This window comes from Suricata suricatta, chromosome 6 (genome assembly GCF_006229205.1).
Source record: "Suricata suricatta isolate VVHF042 chromosome 6, meerkat_22Aug2017_6uvM2_HiC, whole genome shotgun sequence".
Taxonomy (NCBI): domain Eukaryota; kingdom Metazoa; phylum Chordata; class Mammalia; order Carnivora; family Herpestidae; genus Suricata; species Suricata suricatta.
This window is the reverse complement of record NC_043705.1, coordinates 123,453,879-123,473,978: the sequence shown is the minus strand read 5'-3', so window position 1 is coordinate 123,473,978 and position 20,100 is coordinate 123,453,879. Positions and strand designations below refer to the sequence as shown.

General features: G+C 39.6%; 1 protein-coding gene across 1 annotated transcript in view; it reads right to left on the bottom strand.

The window, feature by feature from the left end:
• GOLPH3 (golgi phosphoprotein 3) overlaps window positions 1-20,100 on the bottom strand; it is a 49,186-nt gene that overhangs the window by 28,631 nt on the left and 455 nt on the right. The window lies entirely within an intron of this gene.

Below are 20,100 nucleotides of genomic sequence, written 5' to 3'. Positions count from 1 at the left end.
ATCATCAAAGGTATTTTAAAAACTCCTTAATAGCATATAAAGAACTGTCTGAAGAATAAAGTTAAATGTATCTCAAGAGAGATAAGCATTTATGATGGGGTACATGAAAACTACTATTTGGCACTATTTTTTGTAGTCTAGAAGAGGACAAAAACAAATCCAGGTTTTCACGTGACAAGGCGATCTTCTTAAATATCAAACTGGTAAGAAATTTTGGGAATATCTTGGCACATTTAACAGTTACAGATGCACGGCAAGTGTGTACTACGTTTAGATTTTAAGAATCCAAGTTAGACTCTAAGGGTTGATAAGTTCTGGAGTACACAGAAATCTATAAAGAGAACAACTATTTCCTAAAAACCACAAACCCCAGTACGTTAGGATAATTAATGAGGCCTACAGAAAGTAGCTTATCATCAAAAAGAATATGGGTTAAAAAGCCAAAATATAAAATAGGTTCCAAAAAGACAACTTATCCTATCCTTGTACAGAAGCAGAAGCAGCCTTTGGGGTGGCCCCCAGTAACCCCCACCTCCTGGTGTTCATGCCCTCATGCAATCCCCTCCTTGTAAATGGAGGCTAGGCTTGGGGATTTGCTTCTATCCAGAGTGCGGCAAATACGCTGGTATGTCACTTCAGAGGTCGGTTACAAATACCTGTGGGCTTCCATCTTGGGCCTCTGCCCTTGCTCTGCCCCTGCCTCGCTTCCAGCTGTCCTATAATACAGACATATCTGGCAAAGAACTGAGGCTCTCAGTCCAACAACCTGCAAGAAATAGAATCCTCCTCCAGTTGGGCCTGCAGATGAAACTGAAGTTCTCTCTGGCCAACAACTTAACTGCAATCTCATGGAAGACCTTTAGCCAGAGGCACTCAGTTAAGCATAGCCCAGATTCCTGATCCACAGAAAGCCAGGAGATAAAATATATTTGCTATTTTAAGCTGCTAAATTTTTACACAGTATAACTAACATAGGAGCTGCCTACCACTGAGGAGACTGGAAAAAAGGAGGTGACAACCAAAGGGTCTGAGTTTCTCTTGGCTATAACAAAATTGTTCTAAAATTGATTGTAATGACTGTTGCACACTCTGAGCATACTAAGAACCCTGAATTGTATACTTTAAGTGGGAGAACTGTATGGTGTATGAATTCTACCTCTGTAGAGCTGTTACCAAAAAGACAACTAACACACCTTGCATATGAAATTACTCCTGAAATCTTAAAAGAGCCTTTCATTATTTTGGAAGAACTAAGAGTGAAAAAATTCTTAGCAGAAAAAATTACTCTGATCAAGACAATGAAGGTCACGTGACTTCAAGTAAAGACACACTTCAAAAATTAGACAAGAATAAGTAAATGAAAACAAGAAAAACTGGAAAACTACCTACATTTGCAGGTGATATAACTAGATACTGGAAAAAAAAATGGACACCCAGAAAAACTGAAAAGTATAAATGAAAAAATTACTATACAATAAGAAAACCTGAAAAAGTACCAGGACTACAAAATTGACAAACATCAGTAACTGCCACATACAAACAAAAAAAGAAACAATAAAATATGAAAAGATATAGTCGCAAAGACCTCATCTTAACCAAAGAAAGGAAATATTTAGGCAAATCTATACAAAGAAGAGTTAAAACTGTCCTGCAAGGCTTAAAAGAGACCTGGAAGATGTCTTACATACAAACACAATATAATGTTATTTCTTCATACCTTATAAAGGTCTGGATAAAAATAGCTAGTTGTTTTTTCCCATAGTTATAGAAGTTAAAAACTAAGTTCATAAAGATAGATACAAAAGAATAACCAAGGCTCAGTCGGTTGAGCGGCCGGCTTCGGCTCAGGTCATGATCTCATGGTCGTGGGTTCGAGCCCCGCGTCGGGCTCTGTGCTGACAGATAGCTCAGAGCCTGGGAGCTTGCTTCCGGTTCTGTGTCTCCCTCTCTCTGGCCCTCTCCTGCTCGCGCTGTCTCTCTCTGTCCCTCAAAAATAAATAAAAGACATTAAAAAAAAATTTTAACCAAGAAAACTTGGGAGGGAACCATATGTAAGGAAGAAAAATGGAAACTGTCCTACTAGATACTAAAACAGATTTAAAAGCCTCTCAGAATTAAAGAATATGATACCAATGCACAAACAGGCCCCAAAAAATAAAATCCAGAAAAAGACCCAAGAACATACTGAAATCTAGTAAATGATAAAATTGTAATCTCAAATCAGTGTAAAATGGAAATATGGGTATTTTAATTAATAATTAGGACAACCGGATAGCCATTTAGAAAAAGAAAATTAGATTCATACTTCATATCATACTATACTTCTAAATATAGCTCCAGATGGATGCATCAGAGATTGACAGAGATTGCAACAAAATGAAACAAAGTACTAGGGGGAAAAAAAAAAAAAGAGGTGAATACCTTCATAATCTGGGAGAGAAAAACCTTTCCAGCTATTATTCCAATCTAAAACAAATAAAGAGGCTGATTTTACACAAGTTTTTCCAAATCTGCATGGCAAAACCACAAAGTCAAAAAACAAATGAAAATGTAGGAAGTTTGTAACAGATCGCAGATACAAGGCTAATATCTCTAATACACAATTCCTAAAAATTAAAGGAAAATAAGATCAATACTCAATTTTTAAAAATCAAGATACAGAAAAATTCTCAAAAGAAATGAAAAAGACTTAAACATATGGAAAGATTTTTTTACCATTCATAAGAAAATACACATTTAAATCATATAAGAATTCAGGACCAAAAAAACAAACAATCCATTTCAAAAACAGGTAAAACAAGTGCCCATCATAGATGACTAGATACACAAAATGCAGTATATACATCCAACAGAACATTATTCAGCTTTAAAAAGAAATTCTGACACATGCCACAACATGCATAAACCTGAAGGACATTAGAAATAAGCCAGTCACAGAAGGCAGGCATGATTCCATTTACACGAGGCACCCAGAAGAGTCAAATTCACAGACGGAAAGTGGAATGGTGGTTGCCCATGCAGGTGGGAGGGGCATGGGGAGTTTCTAACAGGTGGAGTTTTAGTACGGGATAACATGGCAGTTTTGGTGGTAATGGCTGCACAACAATGAAAATGTCCTCAAACCAGTGAACAATACATGTCAAAGTGGTTAAAACAGTAAATTTCATGCTTTGTGTATTTTACCACAAGTTCAAAACTCCAAAAGATACTACGTACTTACCAAGACTCGCAAAAATTCAGTAATCTGACAACATATTCTGCCAACAATGAGAGCAATAGGCACTCTCATACACGATGATGGAAATGCAAAAGGACACCACTCCTACCGAGGGGAATTTGAAACTCTAGAAAAATCATATGTGCCCTTGAACTTGACAATCCTACTTTCTAGGAACCTACTCTGAAAAAAGTTTCATAAACATGAAACAATATATACATATGGTTAATATATAAGATATTATTTGAAGTCAGGAAAGCTTGTAAACACCCCATAAATCCATCGGTAAGGGACCTGATGAACACAGGAAGATATTTACACATAATAAAATACCATGGAGCCATAAAAGACCTCTAGATAATGATGTAGAACAATCTTCAGGCCATAATGGGTAAAAAAAGAAGGGGGCACCTCAGTGGTTCAGTCGATTAAGCGTCCTCTTGATTTCTGCTCAGATCATGCATGATCTTGTGCTCAAGGCTGTGAGCTTGAGCCCCTTCTCAGGTTTACACTGGGCATGGAAGCTGCTTAAGATTCTCTTTCTCTCCCCCACTCACACACACACAACCTCCCTCTCTTAAAAAAAGGTTAAGAAAATACCAAAAATAGAAGTACCATATAATTTATTAATTTCATCTCTGGATATTTACCTAAAGAGAAGGAAAACACTAATTTGAAAAGATATATGAATCCCTATTTACAAGAGCCAAGATATGGAAGTAATCTAAGTGTCCGATGACAGAGATGGATAAAGAAAATGGGGTGTACATACATAATAAAATATTACTCTGCCACAGATAAGAATAAAATCTTGCCCTTCACAACACGGATGGACCTAGAGGGTATTATGCTAAGTGAAACAGGTCAAAGACAAATACTGTATGACTTCACTTATGTGTGGAATCTACAAAACAGACCAACAACAAGAAACAGAAACGCAGATACAGGGAACAAACTGGTGATTGTTAGAGGGGAGGCATGTGTGGGGATATGCGAATAGCTACTAAGAGGTACAAACGTCCCATTATAAAACAGGTAAGTCACAAGGATGAGAAGTACAGCATAGGGTGTACAGTCAATACTGCAGGAACTTTGCATGGTGACACAGAACGACACTTGTGGTGAGCACTTCATAGTGTATATAACTGATGAGTCACTAAGTTATACACATGAAACTAACATGTCAAGTATATCTCAATTTTTTTATTCTCAAAGAAATTGTTTTCCCACTCAAAGTGTTTTATCCTGAATTCTACCAATGACTCCAGGCTAAGAACCTCCACTCCCTGGGAACTTGGATATCAACCAACCTCAAGAACCTCGGTTAGAACCCAATCTAAATAAATTTAATCCACATCCAATTTTTCCTCAATTTTGTAGGGACTCCAATCCAAAGCCTCCCTCCTTCCTTCTTATCAGTCCCCTCCATTTTTACCCTCACCTCTAGCCAGAACAATCATTTACTAAGCACCCACAGCGTGTCCCGTATTTTTCTAAATACTGAACACGTAGTAGCTCATTTACACCCTACAATTAACCTTCTGAGGTTAAGCATTATTATTCCCAATTCACATATAGAGAAAACAAGCCCAGAATACACTGCTTAGCCTACACTCTTGTTAATTTCCTAAATGCATTTTCTATTTTTCTTCTATTGCATTCATCCAGCAAACTCCAACTCCAGATCAATACAACTGTCCACTTTCTCCTTTTTGGTGCTTCCTAACTGCTAGTGGGGGGGTGGGGGGGTGATCTTGCAATCTCAGTACAACTTAAACTGTCAGTGATAACTTGGCAAATCCTTCTGCATTTCCCTCTGCAAAACTCTTCCACTCCCTGTAGCAGCTATTTCAAAACTCCATTCTCTTCAAATCTCTGAACCTTGCTCATTTTCAGCAGATGACTTCATAGGAAGTAAATGTCATCTGACAGGAATTGTGTCAACTTCTAACAATGAACCAAACATATAAACTCAACTTTGTCCATACTCATTCTTTTACCCAGCTGTTAACAATAGGAAAACTGCCTAAGGCTCACCCTTCTACCCATGCTCTAGCATCTTAAGAAGTACCTTTTCTCTCAATTCCTGTCCTTCCTATCCTAGTACCTTCCAAATGACATTCAAACATCCTCAAGTTTGCCCATCATGAGAAAAAGACAGAAAGGAACTAGCACTGCCCTATATCCTGCCCATTCACCACAGACTCCTTGGAAGTACAGTTGACACCTGAACACTGTTCCACTCATCCGCAGACTCAAATGTATTTCCTCTTCCTTGGGATTTTAATAACCTCTTCTTTTCTCTAACTTATTTTAAGAATACAGCACATAATATATATACACAACTACGTGCTAACTGACTTTAATGTTATCGGTAAGGCTTCCAGTCAACAGTAGGCTATTGGTAGTTAAGGTCTGTGAACGTCAAAAGCTATTATGAATTTCTGAATGCACGGGGCAAGGGTTGGTACCCCTAACCCCACATTGTTCAAGGGTCAACTGTTCAGTCAAAAAATAACTCACCACCACTCCCCTTTCACTTCCGAACCCATGCAATCTGATACAGTTCTCAGCAAGCTTGTCTGAAGTAACTGCCCCACAACGTCTGATGCTGTGGACACTCCCTCCTCCCCACTGGCTTCCGTAACACCACTCTGTGACTGGGCATCTCAGTTCAGGCTTTTACAAATTACTCTTCTTTCATCTATTCTTTTTTTTTTTTTTTTTTTAGTTTATTGTCAAGTGGGTTTCCATATAACACCCATTGCTCTTTCCCACAAGTGCCCTCCCTCCATGCCCACCACCCTCCTTCCCTTTTCCCCCTCTTCTTTCATCTATTCCTTAAGTAACACTCAGTGGTCTTGTCTTACTTTTACTTTTTTTTTTTTTTTTAAGGGTTTTATTTTTAGGGATGGCAGGTGGCTCAGTCAATTAAGCAGCTCAGGTCATGATCTCATGGTTCGTGAGTTCAAGCCCCACATCAGGCTCTGTGCTGACAGCTCAGAGCCTGGAGCCTGTTTCTGATTCTGTGTCTCCCTCACTCTCTGCCCCTTCCCCGCTCACACTCTGTCTCTGAAAAATAAATAAATGTTAAAACATTTTTTTTAATTCTTAAATAACCTCTACATCCAACATGGGGCTCCAACTCACAACCCCAAGATCAGGAGTCACACGCTCCACCGATTGAGCCAGCCAGGCACCCCTTGTCCTATTTATAAACTCTTCCTGAGACCTCTCAGTCACCCTCACTTGTTTAAAAATTGTTTTCAAATAGAAGTGTGAGAGAAAATTAAAGTCCCCGCGTCCGCCCTCCCCTTCCATCCACACCCACTCCTTCAAGGAAAACTTCTATGAACACTTCAAAGAGACCCTCCCCAAATCCTTTTTCCCCTCACTGTGCACATAGTCTGCCACAAAGCAAATGCCTAGTATATGCTAAAACTGGACAAAGCATTTAATGAACACCATGCCTAATCCTCAGAAGACCTTATCAAGTGGGCATTATTGTTCCATTTTCACAAGATAATGAAACTGAGGCTCAAGGGAATTAAGGAAATCGGCCAGTTACTGAGTGCCAAAGCAGGAACTGACACCGGCGTCTCTAGCTCCAGAGGCCTGGCTCTACTCTTCTGTCCTGCCATCCAAGACCTATTTGTTTAATGGGTAATCTAGGTATGCTTCACCTCAGCCCCAGGAAACTGAAGATACAGCAGTCCCCTCTCCCCTTACCCACAGCTTCACTCAGCTCGGCCACTGTCCAGAAGCAGATAACCCTTCTGACTTCACTGTTAGAAGGTCAACAGTAGCCGGACACTAAGTACAAAGCCCCTACTCGTTACCGCACTTCATTTCATCATGTAGGCATATTATCATCTCAACTCATCACAAGAAGAAAGGGGGGTTCAGTACAGGAAGATATTTTGAGGAAAAGACCACATTCACTTTACTTTTATTACAGGATATTGTTATAATTGTCATACTTTATTATTAGTTGTTCATTTCTTACTGTGCCTAATTTATAAATTAAACTTTATCATAAAGATGCATGAATAAGAAAAAACAGGATTTCTACAGAGTCCAGTTCTATCCCGGTTTCAGCAGCCCTGTGGATAATGGAGCACTACTGTGCTCATCTTCCTTTCCATGCCCGCCACGGGTCACTTCACTACGGAAAGCACAGAACTACACGTGAGGAGAAACTGACTTCCTCGAGAAGAAATGAATCGTTTAAAGGATCCATGGCAAAATGTACACTCATTTGACCGTGGAGTTTTAAAGTGCATTTAACAGCATCTTATTATTAACAAAACCTAACTCTAATCCCAGTCTTAATTCTTCTCTAGGGATCATGCAGGGTTTACTTAAGAGACACAACACAAAAACATTTCAATTTGCCAAGCTGTCTCCACATACATAAATTATCATCTCATCTCACAGTAACCCATTAACATACTGTCATCCTACATTTGAAAATCTGAAGTTTAGAGAAGCAAGAGGACCACATTCACCCTCCAGAATAAGCAGTCATATCTAACAGCACAGCGCTGTGACTGTAAATACGATGTTTCACCCCCAAATCACAGTATCAGTATTTTGAGGACATTCTGAAAACTACAGATAATGAAATCATGTTACATTTTCTACCAAGTCACCATAACATTTATTTATTAGATGCAGATGTGCGCATGATTTCCTAGCAGAAAATCAATCCCATTTGGGAGCCAGAGACACAAAACTGTATAAAGTAAAACAATCTTGTAATTCTTAAAATAAGAAAATATAATTTTAATTTTAATTCAATAAACATCTGTTGAGTGCCAAGACATCTATTGAGTGCTGAGATGATAAAGATAACCAACACAGAAGAACACAATGAAAGTAAAATATAATTCAATATGAATATAATACTAATATGAATAAAATGGCAACCATTTATTCCCCTTCATTCCAACACGCTCCTATGAACTGAATTGTGTGCCCCCCAAATTCATATTTTGAAGCCCTAACCCCCCTGTGAATGTTATTTGGAGATGAGGGTCTCTGAGAGGTAAGTAGGTTTAGAGAAAGTCACAGTGTGGGGCCCTCATCAGAAGGGACACTAGACATTTTGTTGTGTTTCTCTGCCACATGAGGACATGGAGAGGAATCTCTTCAGAACCCAACCATGCAGGTGCCCTCTAACTTCAGAATTCCTGCCTTGAGAACTCTTAGAAAACTTGTTTAAACCAATTCTTGTGAGATTTTTTTATTACAACAGCCCCAGCAGGCTAACACATATGCATAAACACCTAGAACATAAAGGTGCTGCTGTAGGTGCTAGATACACAATAAGCAAAAGGTATGTGAGGGCAACCACACTGCCTAGGGGGCTAGAATAAGACGAAAGAGCCTCAGCTAGGCATCGAAAGGTAAGTAAGAACCTATACAGGAGAACCTGCTAACACAAGCACGAGAGCCCAACAAAGTAATAATGTGATTTCCAGGCCATTAGAAAAATAAAGGAGGGTCCATAACATACACACCTATTAATTATGGAACATTAAACAATATGTTCTATAATGCAGAATCCATTTTCCCTTCCTCACTCAAATCTGTACAACAGCCCACAGGAGGAACTCCTCCCTTCAAAGGCATTCTCTCACCAGCTATAGGATGATAACACATCTCCCCTACGGGAACAGGAGAAGACTGCCATTGTTCCACTGACCAGGTAAAACCAGCCAAAATGTGAGCTAAGAAATCTGAAGGTGAGAGAATCATCACCTCACACACCAAACAGTAAAAGAAACGACATAAAAATACAAACCCTAGACCTTCAATTCAATACCAGTTCTACTGAAGGCAAATAGTTTCTAATAATCAGGTTTACAATGAGAACACATCTACAAAGGTATGAGGAAAATAAAGCCATGATGACAAAGCTTAAATGGTAACGTACGGTTACTGGAAGAGATGGACAGATGGAGAAGAAGGTGATCTAAGAGCTTAGGGAGCACAATCCCCAAAGAAGCAAAGAGCCTATACTGGGGTGGGAGAGGGGGTTAACCTTAAGTAGAAGCCCCTTCCCCTGTAACAGAAAGGAGTTTAGATAAAGGTGGATAAGAGAAGACAGGTGAAGGAAGCCTCTACAGGCTTCAGAGCAAGGACGGAGTAAAACAAGAAACTTGAAGGGAGTAAAGATTTTAAACAGTCACTGGGGAGAATCAATCCAAGGGAGAATAGGTGAGGAATGGAACTTAAGGCAGTGGCCTTGAAAATGGACAGAAGACAAATTCAACGATTCTGAGAATGCAGACTGAGTTACCTCCTGGACATGGGTTGTGAAAGAGAGAAGACGGGAAGTCTGCCGTGAAGAACTGCTGGCTGGAGGGGAATGGACGCGGACATGGAGTGCAGGGACAATCTTGGGGGAGAGACGCAACTCCAAATCTCCCTCTCCAATCCAGACACCGCTCCTCAACATCAAACCCAAATTTGCAACTGCCTACGAAGCATTAAGGGATAAATCTATAAGGTTAGGTATAAATAATTGGTTACTGGACTCTCCTTCTGAGTCTCCCAAACACACTGAAAACCCAGAACAAATCAGCCAACAGCTTAAACAAAGACAAAAAAAGTCAACAGACTTTAGTATGAGACTTCTGAGCTCTTTTCAAGGGCTTCAAACTTTTAGACAAATGGGATTGTTTTTTTACTATCTAATTTCATTTTTGAAAACCTATAGTTTGAACAAAATTAGAGGATTCACATTTCCCTGATTCAAAACTTATTACAAAGCTACAATGTGGTACTGACATAAAGACATACAGACCAACGGAACAAAATAAAAGCCCAGAAATAAATTCTTGCATGTATGGTCACATGATTTTTGACAAGTGTGCCAGACCACTCAACGGAGAAAGAACAATCTTGTCAGCAAAGGGTGCTGACAAAACTGGATATCCATTTGCAAAAAGAATGAGCTGGACCCCTACTTTATCCCATACATACAAACTAACTCAAAATGATCGAAGACCTAAACATAAGAAAATTATAAAACTCCATGGGAAAAAAACATAGCAGAAAATCCTAAATACATGAAATTCTGAAATGACTTCTTGAATGACACCAAAAGCCCAGGCAACCGCAACAAAAAATATATATATATAAAGCAATCAAAATTAAAAACCTTTGTAGATCAAAGGACACTGTCAACATAGTAAATGTTGACATTAACTCCCCGTGATAGGAGAAAATATGTGCAAATCATAGATTTTAATAAGGGATTAATATCCTGAATATATAGACAACTTCAAACACTCAACAACAAAACCTGATTAAAAAAACAGGGCAAGGACTTATTTTTCCAAAGATATACAAAGGTCCAATCAGGACAAGAAAAGATGTTCATCATCACTAATCATTAGAGAAATGCAAATCAAAACCGCAGTGAGATACCACTTAACACCTGTTATGGTGGCAGTCATCCAAAGAAACAAACAGGTGTCAGCCAGGACACAGAAACTGTAATCCTCGTGCACTGCTGGGAGTGTAAAATGGTCCAGCCACTGTGGAAGCCAATACGGTAGCTCCTCAAAACATTAAACACTGAATTATCGTGTTTTCTAGTAATCTCACTCCAACTATGTATCCAAAATAATTAAAGTGGGGACTCAAACAGATATTTGTATGACAATGTTCAAAGCAGACTTATTGACAATGGTTAAAACGAACATAAAATGCTCATCAACAAATGAGTGGATAAACAAAATGCAGTATATTCATATAATGGAATATTATTCAGCCCTAAAAAGGAATGAAATTTCGGATACATGCTACAACATGAATGAACATTGAAAATATGCTAAGTAAAACAGACATAAAAGGACAATTATGGGGCACCTGGATGGCTCAGTTGGTTAAGTGTCTAACTTCAGCTCAGGTCATGATCTCATGTTCCAGGGTTCTAGGCCAGCATCAGGCTCTGTACTGACAGCTTAGAGCCTAGAGCCTAAGCCTGCTTCGGATTCTATGTCTCTGCTCCCCAGTTCATGCTTTGTCTCTCTTTCAAAAATAAGCAGACATTAAAAAAAAAAATTAAAAGAAAAAGGACAAATGCATGATTCCACTTGTATAAGGTACCGAGGATAGTAAAATTCATAGATACAGGAAGCAGAATATAGATCTTCTGCAACCTACAATGAAGGTATATCCCAATAAATCCCACTGTAAGTAGGAAAATAGAATTTAAAGTGAAAATGCATTTAATACACCTAATTCACTCAACATCATAGCTTAGCCCAATCTACCCTACACATGCTCAGAACACTTACATTACCCTCTAATTAAGCAAAATCATCTTAACACAAATTCCATATTATAATAAAGTACTCAGTGTCTCATATAATTTACTGAAAACTGTACTGAGAGAGAAAAACAGACGGGTTGTATGGGTCGAGAATAGTTCTAAGCGCTATCAGTCGTTCACCCTTGTGGGCGCGTGGGCTGGAAGCCGGTGCTCCGTACATGCAGCCTGCCCCACATAAGGGGAGCGCATCGCGGGGCACGTTGTTAGCCTAGCAAACAATCCAAAGCCAAGTCTAAGTACCGTTGCTACGGACTATATATCCCTCGCACACCACCATAAAGTCAAAAAACTGTAAGTTAGGCCACTAGAAGTTGGAGATCATCTGTAGTGGTTCACAGAGGCTAGGGGAAGAGGGAAATGAAGAGTTGGTGTTCAATGGGTATACTTTGTTCAGAATGATGAAAAAGTTCTGCAGATGGTTAGTGATGATGGCTGTAACACTCACAACAATCTGAATGTACTGAACGCCACTGATTTAGACACTTTAACACGGATGAAATGGTAAATTTTATGTTACAAATATTTTACCACAATAAAAAAAAATTAAAAATAAGGCACCTACAGCTTTCCTTTTACTCTTTCAGGCCTACCAGTCACAATTAAGACTATGCAGACTATGGAATGGAACCATCTTAATGTTTCTAGCCCAGCAGTCAGGACCCTGCCCAGATCATAAAAGATCCTCAATTATTTGAGAACAAGAGATGGACAGATTACATTCAAATTCATAAGCAATAATTTCTAAACACAGCAAATATTTTAAGAAAATCACTACAACATATGTTGAAACAATTTTCTAATTTAAAATTTTATAGATGCATGGGGCACACCTGGCCGAGATGCCATCTTAAAAGATTATTCGTGACAATCAAATGACAGTTAATCCCAAAACCAATTTCCAGAGAGCTTCAAAGGACTCTGTGGGTAGGATCCCCCCGGAGATTCTGCTGTAACCCCAGCCCCCTCCTCTCCTAGAATGATGCCAACCGCTCTGTAAGGGGGGCAACGCCCAGCTCAACCCCCCAGCTCCTGACACTCCCAGCGGGCCTCAACCTCATCTGCCACTTCCTCTGAAGAAAAAATGTACAGTATCCACTATCCAAGAGGCACTCAGGACAGTGCTACTTTACACTGTTACTTTAATTCTCACATGTCCTGTCTCTCCACCACCAGACTGTAAACTTGTGAAGACTAGGGCTTTCCTTGCTACTTTTATTCCTAGACTCTTTGTCAAAAAGACTTGCACAAAATACAATTTCGTAATTTAGTGCAACTTTGGAAATTGGTGTTTCCACCTTTCTCCACCCTCAAACCCAAGAGAACTTTGGCCTTGGTAGCCAAAGAACCTATAGTGAGGAAAAAGTAAACAGTACATTAAAAGACAGGAAGAAAATAGGAAGAAATTTTTCAACAAAGTTAAGATTTAAAAAAGAAAGGATTGGGAACACCTGGGTGGCTGTCAGTTGAGCGTCTGACTTCAGCTCAGGTCATGATCTCACCGTTCCTGAGTTCAAGCCCCACATCAGGGTATGCTGACAGCTCAGAGCCTGGACCCTGCTTCAGATTCTGTGTCTCCCTGTCTCTGCCCCTCCCCCACTTGTACTGGTCGGTCTGTCTGTCTGTCTGTCTGTCTCTCTCTCTCTCTCTCAAAAATAAACATTAAAAAAATTTTTTAAAGAAAAAGGACTGTGTGTCAATGCTGTCTCCAGAGGACCTACCTCTAACACCCTAAGAGAAGATCCTGGCCTTGAACTCAGGTAGCAAGGACCCCCTCCCACGTAAAGAAGAAAGAGCATCAAAAACAAGGAGTAAGACTATGGAAAGTGGGAAGAAATGATGACTACCAGGGTTAGAAGAGGAATGTTCTACTAAGCCCAATAAAGTATATAAGAGGGCCAAGAAACAAAAATAGTGAAAATATTAAATACTTATCAGTACCACTACAAACTGTAAGTCACTTCTCGAGGCTAGGTCATTACTCATTTGTTCAGCACTTTGCAGTTTTCAAAGATCCTACATATGTGCTAATTCATTAGATCCCTACAATCTAGAGATCATGGGACAGCTCACAAATGTAGGCCCATTTTGCCTAGGGAAAAACTGAGGTTCTAAGAATTCAAGTCATTTATCCTAGTTTTTCTAGCTAGTCAAAGGCAAGGCAGGGAGGCGAACAGCGCAGTCTTCTGGCTGCTGATCCCAGGCGTCCCCAGTACATCGTACTACACTTAACACGTAGCGCCACTAAGTCAGCAATCTTACTGACTTCATTTGCACATGTCTTCTATTCACACTGGATGCTTCTTTAGGGTAAGGAATTTTTCTCTGAAACCCAACCGCCAAGGAAAGAGATGGACATACGGAACGTGTTCAATAATTAGATTGAACTGAATATATGGACACTAAACCAGCCTCCGTTTTAGCTAAAATAGATCCAAAAATTAAATATGACAAGCTCAATTCAGTACATGACCTGAAAGTTCAATTTTTTTTAAGTTCAATTCTAAATGTTATTTTCAGCTTATTCTGTTAACATAGCATAAAACTTTAACAGTACTGTTTAAGAAACCAAAACTGAAAATAAAACCAGAGTAAAAATAAGCATCAGCAGCTTACACGCAGTCCTTTAATTTGCAGCCCTTCCCAGAGGATACTGGGAGGGGAAACACAAAACTTTACCTACACATCATCAACCAACAAGATCAACTTTCATATGAAAATTTCACTCACAACTAGAAGCCAAATTCTATTACAATAAAAACTCCAGGGGTGCCTGGGTGGTTCAGTCAGTTGGATGTCTGACTTCAGCTCAGGTCATGATCTCGCGGTCTGCAAGTTCAAACCCCATGGAGGGCTCTGTGCTGAAAGCTCGCAGCGGGGAGGCTGCTCTGGATTGTGGCCCCCCACCTCTGCCTCTCCCCACCTTAAGCTCTGTCTTCTTTTCTCTCTCAAAAATAAACATTAAAATTTTTAAAAATTCCAATCAGAGAAACAGGTTTCTAAGAACCTCAGTTAAGAGCACAAATTTAGTATTTTCAATATTGATTCACTGCAGTGTTTCTCAACTTTTTTTCATTATTGTTCCCTAAAGAAGCATTTTCAGACTTTTCCCCTAATTACCCTCACCCCATTAAATTTAATAAAATGGGGGGGGGGCACCTGGGTAGTTCTGTCAGTTAAGCATCTGGCTCTGGATTTCAGCTCAGGTCATGATCTCAACAGTTCATGAGATGGAGCCCCAAGTCAGGCTCTGCAATGACAGCATGGAGCCGGCTTGGGATTCGCTGTCGCTCGCTCTCCTCTCTGCCCCTCTCCAGCTTGCGAGCCTCTCTAATACTAAAAAGGAAAAAATTCTAGTAAGATGGATACATGATCTGTTTATAGGACAGATGTGTATTTATGCTCATACATAAAAAGACTAAGGACTTTTCACCACCAGAAACAATTTTCACTCTTACAGATGACATTACTCTCATCAAAAAAACATGATTTACTTAATAAACACCTAAGTGGCAGTATATGGCAGGCAAGATATTCACTATCAAAAAATTTTAGAGGGGAGCCTGGGTGGCTCCGTCCATTAAGCATCTGACTCCTGATTTCGGCTCAGGTCATGACCTCATGACAGCTCCACCCAGGGGTCTGAAAGCAGACTATTTTCTATATAGTCCCGCAATACCTAAAACCTCAATATTTACTAGATTGCATTATAATACCGCCCATGCTGCTGACACAGGTAGCGGCCTTCCAAGCTTTGATTAGAGAGACCTAAAGCCACAGACGTCAAGTCCAAAATGAAACCAGACGGCCCACTTTGGCACCTGTCACTACACTTATTAAAAAGAAGAAACACAGGACAAGCACAATCTTTGTGTTGCTTTAGAAGGAGACTCACATGAAAACAGAAGGACCTAAACAAAGACTACAGCAACTGTGAATGATACCATTTACTATAATTAATAGCCGAAAAATTATGCTGACAAAAAGTAGGGAGAGTTCGCTTGGACACAGAAGTGTTGGACCAAAAATGTAACATGACATAACGGGAAAAGCATGATTTAGGTCTTTGAGACTTACAGAAGCTGACACTGTACCAGTTTACTTCTTTAAATATGTCACACTTTGATCAAAATTATTTCAAAGTATAATCCTAAAACATAATCTTAAATGATCCACACAGGGACATTCAAATAGTTATAACTGAAAAATATTAAATTATTAGTATGGCTTGTAATCATCAGTGAATATGTTGGCCACACTGTGGAAAGAACCCAAAGCACTGAAAGTGATTTCAGTATAAACTCTTGTTTAAAAGGTACAAATGGTTCGATGAAATCCAAAAACTAAGTTTTTGAGATCCTGTGAGTCTTTCACTGTGTACCTACTCTTAAATACACCTGAAAAAATAAATGAAGATTCACTCCTTTGAAAATATGAAGAGAGGGGTGCCTGGGTGGCTCAGTCAGTTAAGCGTCTGACTTCAGCTCAGGTCATGATCTCACGGTTCCTGGGTTCAAGCCCCACATTGGGTTTCGTGAGGGCCACTCAGAGCCTGAAGCCTGTTTCACATTCTGTGTCTCCCTCTCTCTCTGCCCCTCCTCCGCTTGGTCTCTGTCTCAAATATAAACTATAAAAAAAATTTTTTTTAATATGAAGAGAATATTATTTGTATTAGTAAAGAAGTCACAAAATTCCAAAGCTCAAAGCCTTTATCATACACTAAGTTACTAAAATCTTAGCACTGTGTCTCTTTCTCTCTGTCCCTCCCCTATTCACGCTCTGTCTTTCTCTGTCTCTCAAAAATAAATAAATGTAAAAAAAATTTTTTTAATGTTAATAAACATAAGCAAATACAATAATGATGTCCTGAGAGAATAAAGAAATAAATAAAATGCAAAAAAAAAATGACACTAGGCATCTGAGGTAATTCAGGTGTTCTGAAAGCTCTGACTCTTGGAGGCATCAGTGGAAAATCAAATAGGGAAAGGAAAAGATCTGGCTCATTTGCTGCCCTTCCCCCTCAAACACAGGAGAAGATAATAGAAAATCTTGCTAATTTGGAAGCTGAATTCAAGTTTAAGTCTATCTGCCATCCTTACTCTGAAGATCTACTTCAATACCTAAGTCACTGATGCACTGAGCACCAGACTGAGCCCCAGAGGGCCCAAGCAGCTCAGTAACAGCCACAAAGGAAAATCATGGTAAAAAGTGTAAAATCTGTACCTAAACTTAAAAAAGGAAAAGAGCCCCCACAATGACTTTAGAGTCACTCCTAATAGGTAAACCGAGGCCATACCATCCGCTCTTGGCAGGCTGAGCCTTGTGTTCAGTAGAGGGAGGCCAGGAGGAGCAGGAGATTCGGATGCAAGTCCATGTGATGGTCTGAATACTGTAGATCAGAAATGTGTTAAGAGTTGACAATTCAAAGAAAATGAACAAATGACAACCTCACACAATACAGATAAATGTCACGAGGTAAAACAAACGCTGCAAACGAAAAGTACAAAAATGGACAAAATTATTCTATGCTGAATTCTAAAGTCAGGCTAGTGGCTCTTCTTAAGGACTATGCAGTTACTGGAAAGACATCAGTGGGGTCTCTGGAGAGCAGGCGTGTTCTCCTGCTTGGTCTGGGTACTGGTGGAGCAGCGTTCAGTTTGTGAAAATTCACCACACTTCGCTGCACTTTCCTGTACACTTATTGAACAAAAATGTTTTTAAAAAGCCATGTCTGTTTTTAAAAACCAAAGTAAAACTAATTCCACCATCTTACAACTTCTTTACACTTCTCAATTATCTGGAATTCAAACACAACAGTTCACACACACACGCACGGGTAATTCATTTAAGGGCCTTAAAATGTAGGTTTTCATGTCTTAAAAGTACCCAAGCGTAACAAAGGTGAATGCTAAGCTAAAACAGGAAATTTATTAATCTATATATTATGCCTAAAGCTTGAAACTTGTTAATATCACACTTAAAATGTAGTATTAACAAGCATAAATGCCTAGGCTCTAAGTAAGAGTAATTCCTACCCCCACTAAAAAGAGTGATACAAGTTGAAGACCTGAGGATTGAAAATCTCCCAAAACTTATGAATGGAGGTGACAGGTCCATTATTAGTGATGTAAAGACAGAAGTTACATGGATTAATCCCTAAAACCTAAATCTAAAGCAGTGTCAAATCCCAACCCCACTCACCTCTACTTCAATTCCCTAGCTTGCCTGCAAAAGGGGAAACAAAAAGTTTCTCTAGGTGATTGTTGAAATCAGCAAGATATGCTCGGAATTAGCTGTCTCTGGACCCTAGCCTTGCCATGGCCAGGTTCAGGGACTCCTGACATAGCACAACATATGGTTTCAGTTACCTGCCACCAAAGAAATTTAAATTATCTACATTAAGTACCATTAAGCTTCAACAAATTCTTTAGATTACCTTCATGACAACCAAGCAAGTCAATAAGCTTTAACTTAAACTTTTTCAGTACCACATACTTTGGGGGGGAGGTACTTTTTCACCATAATTTCTCACCTGGGAGTCACTCAAATCCAAAAGCTAGTTTTGGTTTTAGTTGGGGTTTTGGTTTTTTTTTTTAAGTTTTAGTTTTATGCACAGGACATAGCCATGTAGAAAACTATCAAAAACTATATAAACCGAAATGGTCACTCAAGAATATAGACGATTTGTTTCCTTCATATTTTTTTTTGGTATCTTCTGAAAGCTTACTTTAGTTCCAAAGGAAAAAGACTTAAAGAAAAATGTGTATTACCGAAATTCTAAATGGTCCAGCCTAAGAAGGCAGGTTGAATCCATTCTAAAATCACATTTCTAGGACACTGAACATCTACATACCATTCTCAGCTTAATTTTTCAACTTTATGACTGCACAAAAATGATACTTCAAATTCGGATCTTTTCCTGGGCCAGTGATATGCAAACACATACGATTTGCTAGGCGCAGCCACACGACCAAACAACTGATGCACTTAAAACCATCTGGTTTTCATTCCCAGCACAGCATTCAATCCGTTACACGAGATCATCAACACTTCACTATACAAACTCTTTGTGACAGGTGAGTCTGCTCGGCTCTAGGCTATGTAAGTGTTCTGACCATGTTCACCTGAGGCGAGGAGGTTTGGCAGGTCAGGTGTATTAAAGGCATTTTCAACATTCAATTTACGATGGGGTGGGGTTATCAGAACATAAATTGAGGGAGACCTGTAGCTTGTTCTTCCAAAGAACGAAAAAGAATTTCACATACAGTCTGCTCCAATCATAACTCAGTAATGAATAAAACATACTGAGTCCCTTTCATGCCCAGAGGGCCTTTTTTTTCCCAAGTGATTATTAAAACCTAAAAATGGGAAATGAAGATATAGTAAATATTCTAGACATCTCTATGAAAGCAAATAATTCATTACAAAACTAAGTATTAGGCGGCCACCGTCCACATAAAACTCTGGTATATAAAATAAAGTATAATATATAAAATATCTGGTAAGTTTTGGTCAAATAAGACCAAATTGTTTTATGAGGATTTTTTTGCCCACCTTTGTGAATAGGAAACACTTTATTAAAAATCAAAAACAAAACTTGAATATTTCTGTATGAGACTCTTAAAACGGGCTCTTGGTAGCTTCCAAGCCGAGATAATACAAGCTTCTGGAACCACCTCACGATACGTGATTTACGGAATCTCCATTCCCCTGGCTGACCCGCTGCAGGGGTCTAACATTAGTTTTTGTAGAGAAAACGGTATGTGACGAAGCAAATGCAGGCAAATGTTAATGATAGAGCCTAGAAGGAGAGTATACAGATGTCCACTTTAGCTTTTTCCCCCCCAACTTCTCTCTGTGCAAAAATTCTCACAAGACACTGAGGTGAAAATCATCTTTCAAAATCGTAACACACAGATCGGCAGCAAGTCTGAGCCACCTATCGCTGTGAATCACAAGCCTAGCCTGCCAAGCACACCACGAAAAAAGCCCTTCCTTAAGATGCCAAGACTTTCTGGAGACGAGTCAACTGATAAAACATAAAAAGGATACTGAAAGTCATCTCTTACCCAAAGCAAGGTTACCTAGGAAGTCATTTTCCAGAAGGTGTCATGACTTTGTCGGACTTTTAACTTTACCGGATGTAAAACAACTTTTGCCTCCATTACCATGTCACCGAAATTTTTCAAAATGCCACACAGTACACCTCAAGTTTTGTTTTGTTTTTTTACTCTCCCAAAAAGCGGATCCGTGGAGCCCTCCCAGGTCCTAAAACCTGCAAAAACCCCTGAGAGTTCGGGGCGCCGGTGGTTCCGGGTGTTTCACTCTAACGTGCAGTCTCCGGGCGGGATTGTGCCCTGGGGTCTACACGGGTTAAAAAGGCGGAAAAAGGGAGGTCAACCCAAAGGAGTGGCCGTGTAAGGAGGAAGGGAAAATCCGAGCAATCTGGGCGGGGAGGATCTGGAAGCACCGGGCCAGAGGGGCGCTCAGCTCAGGAGCTTGCAGGGCAGACGCGCGGGGCCGGAGTCCGGGTGCCCCC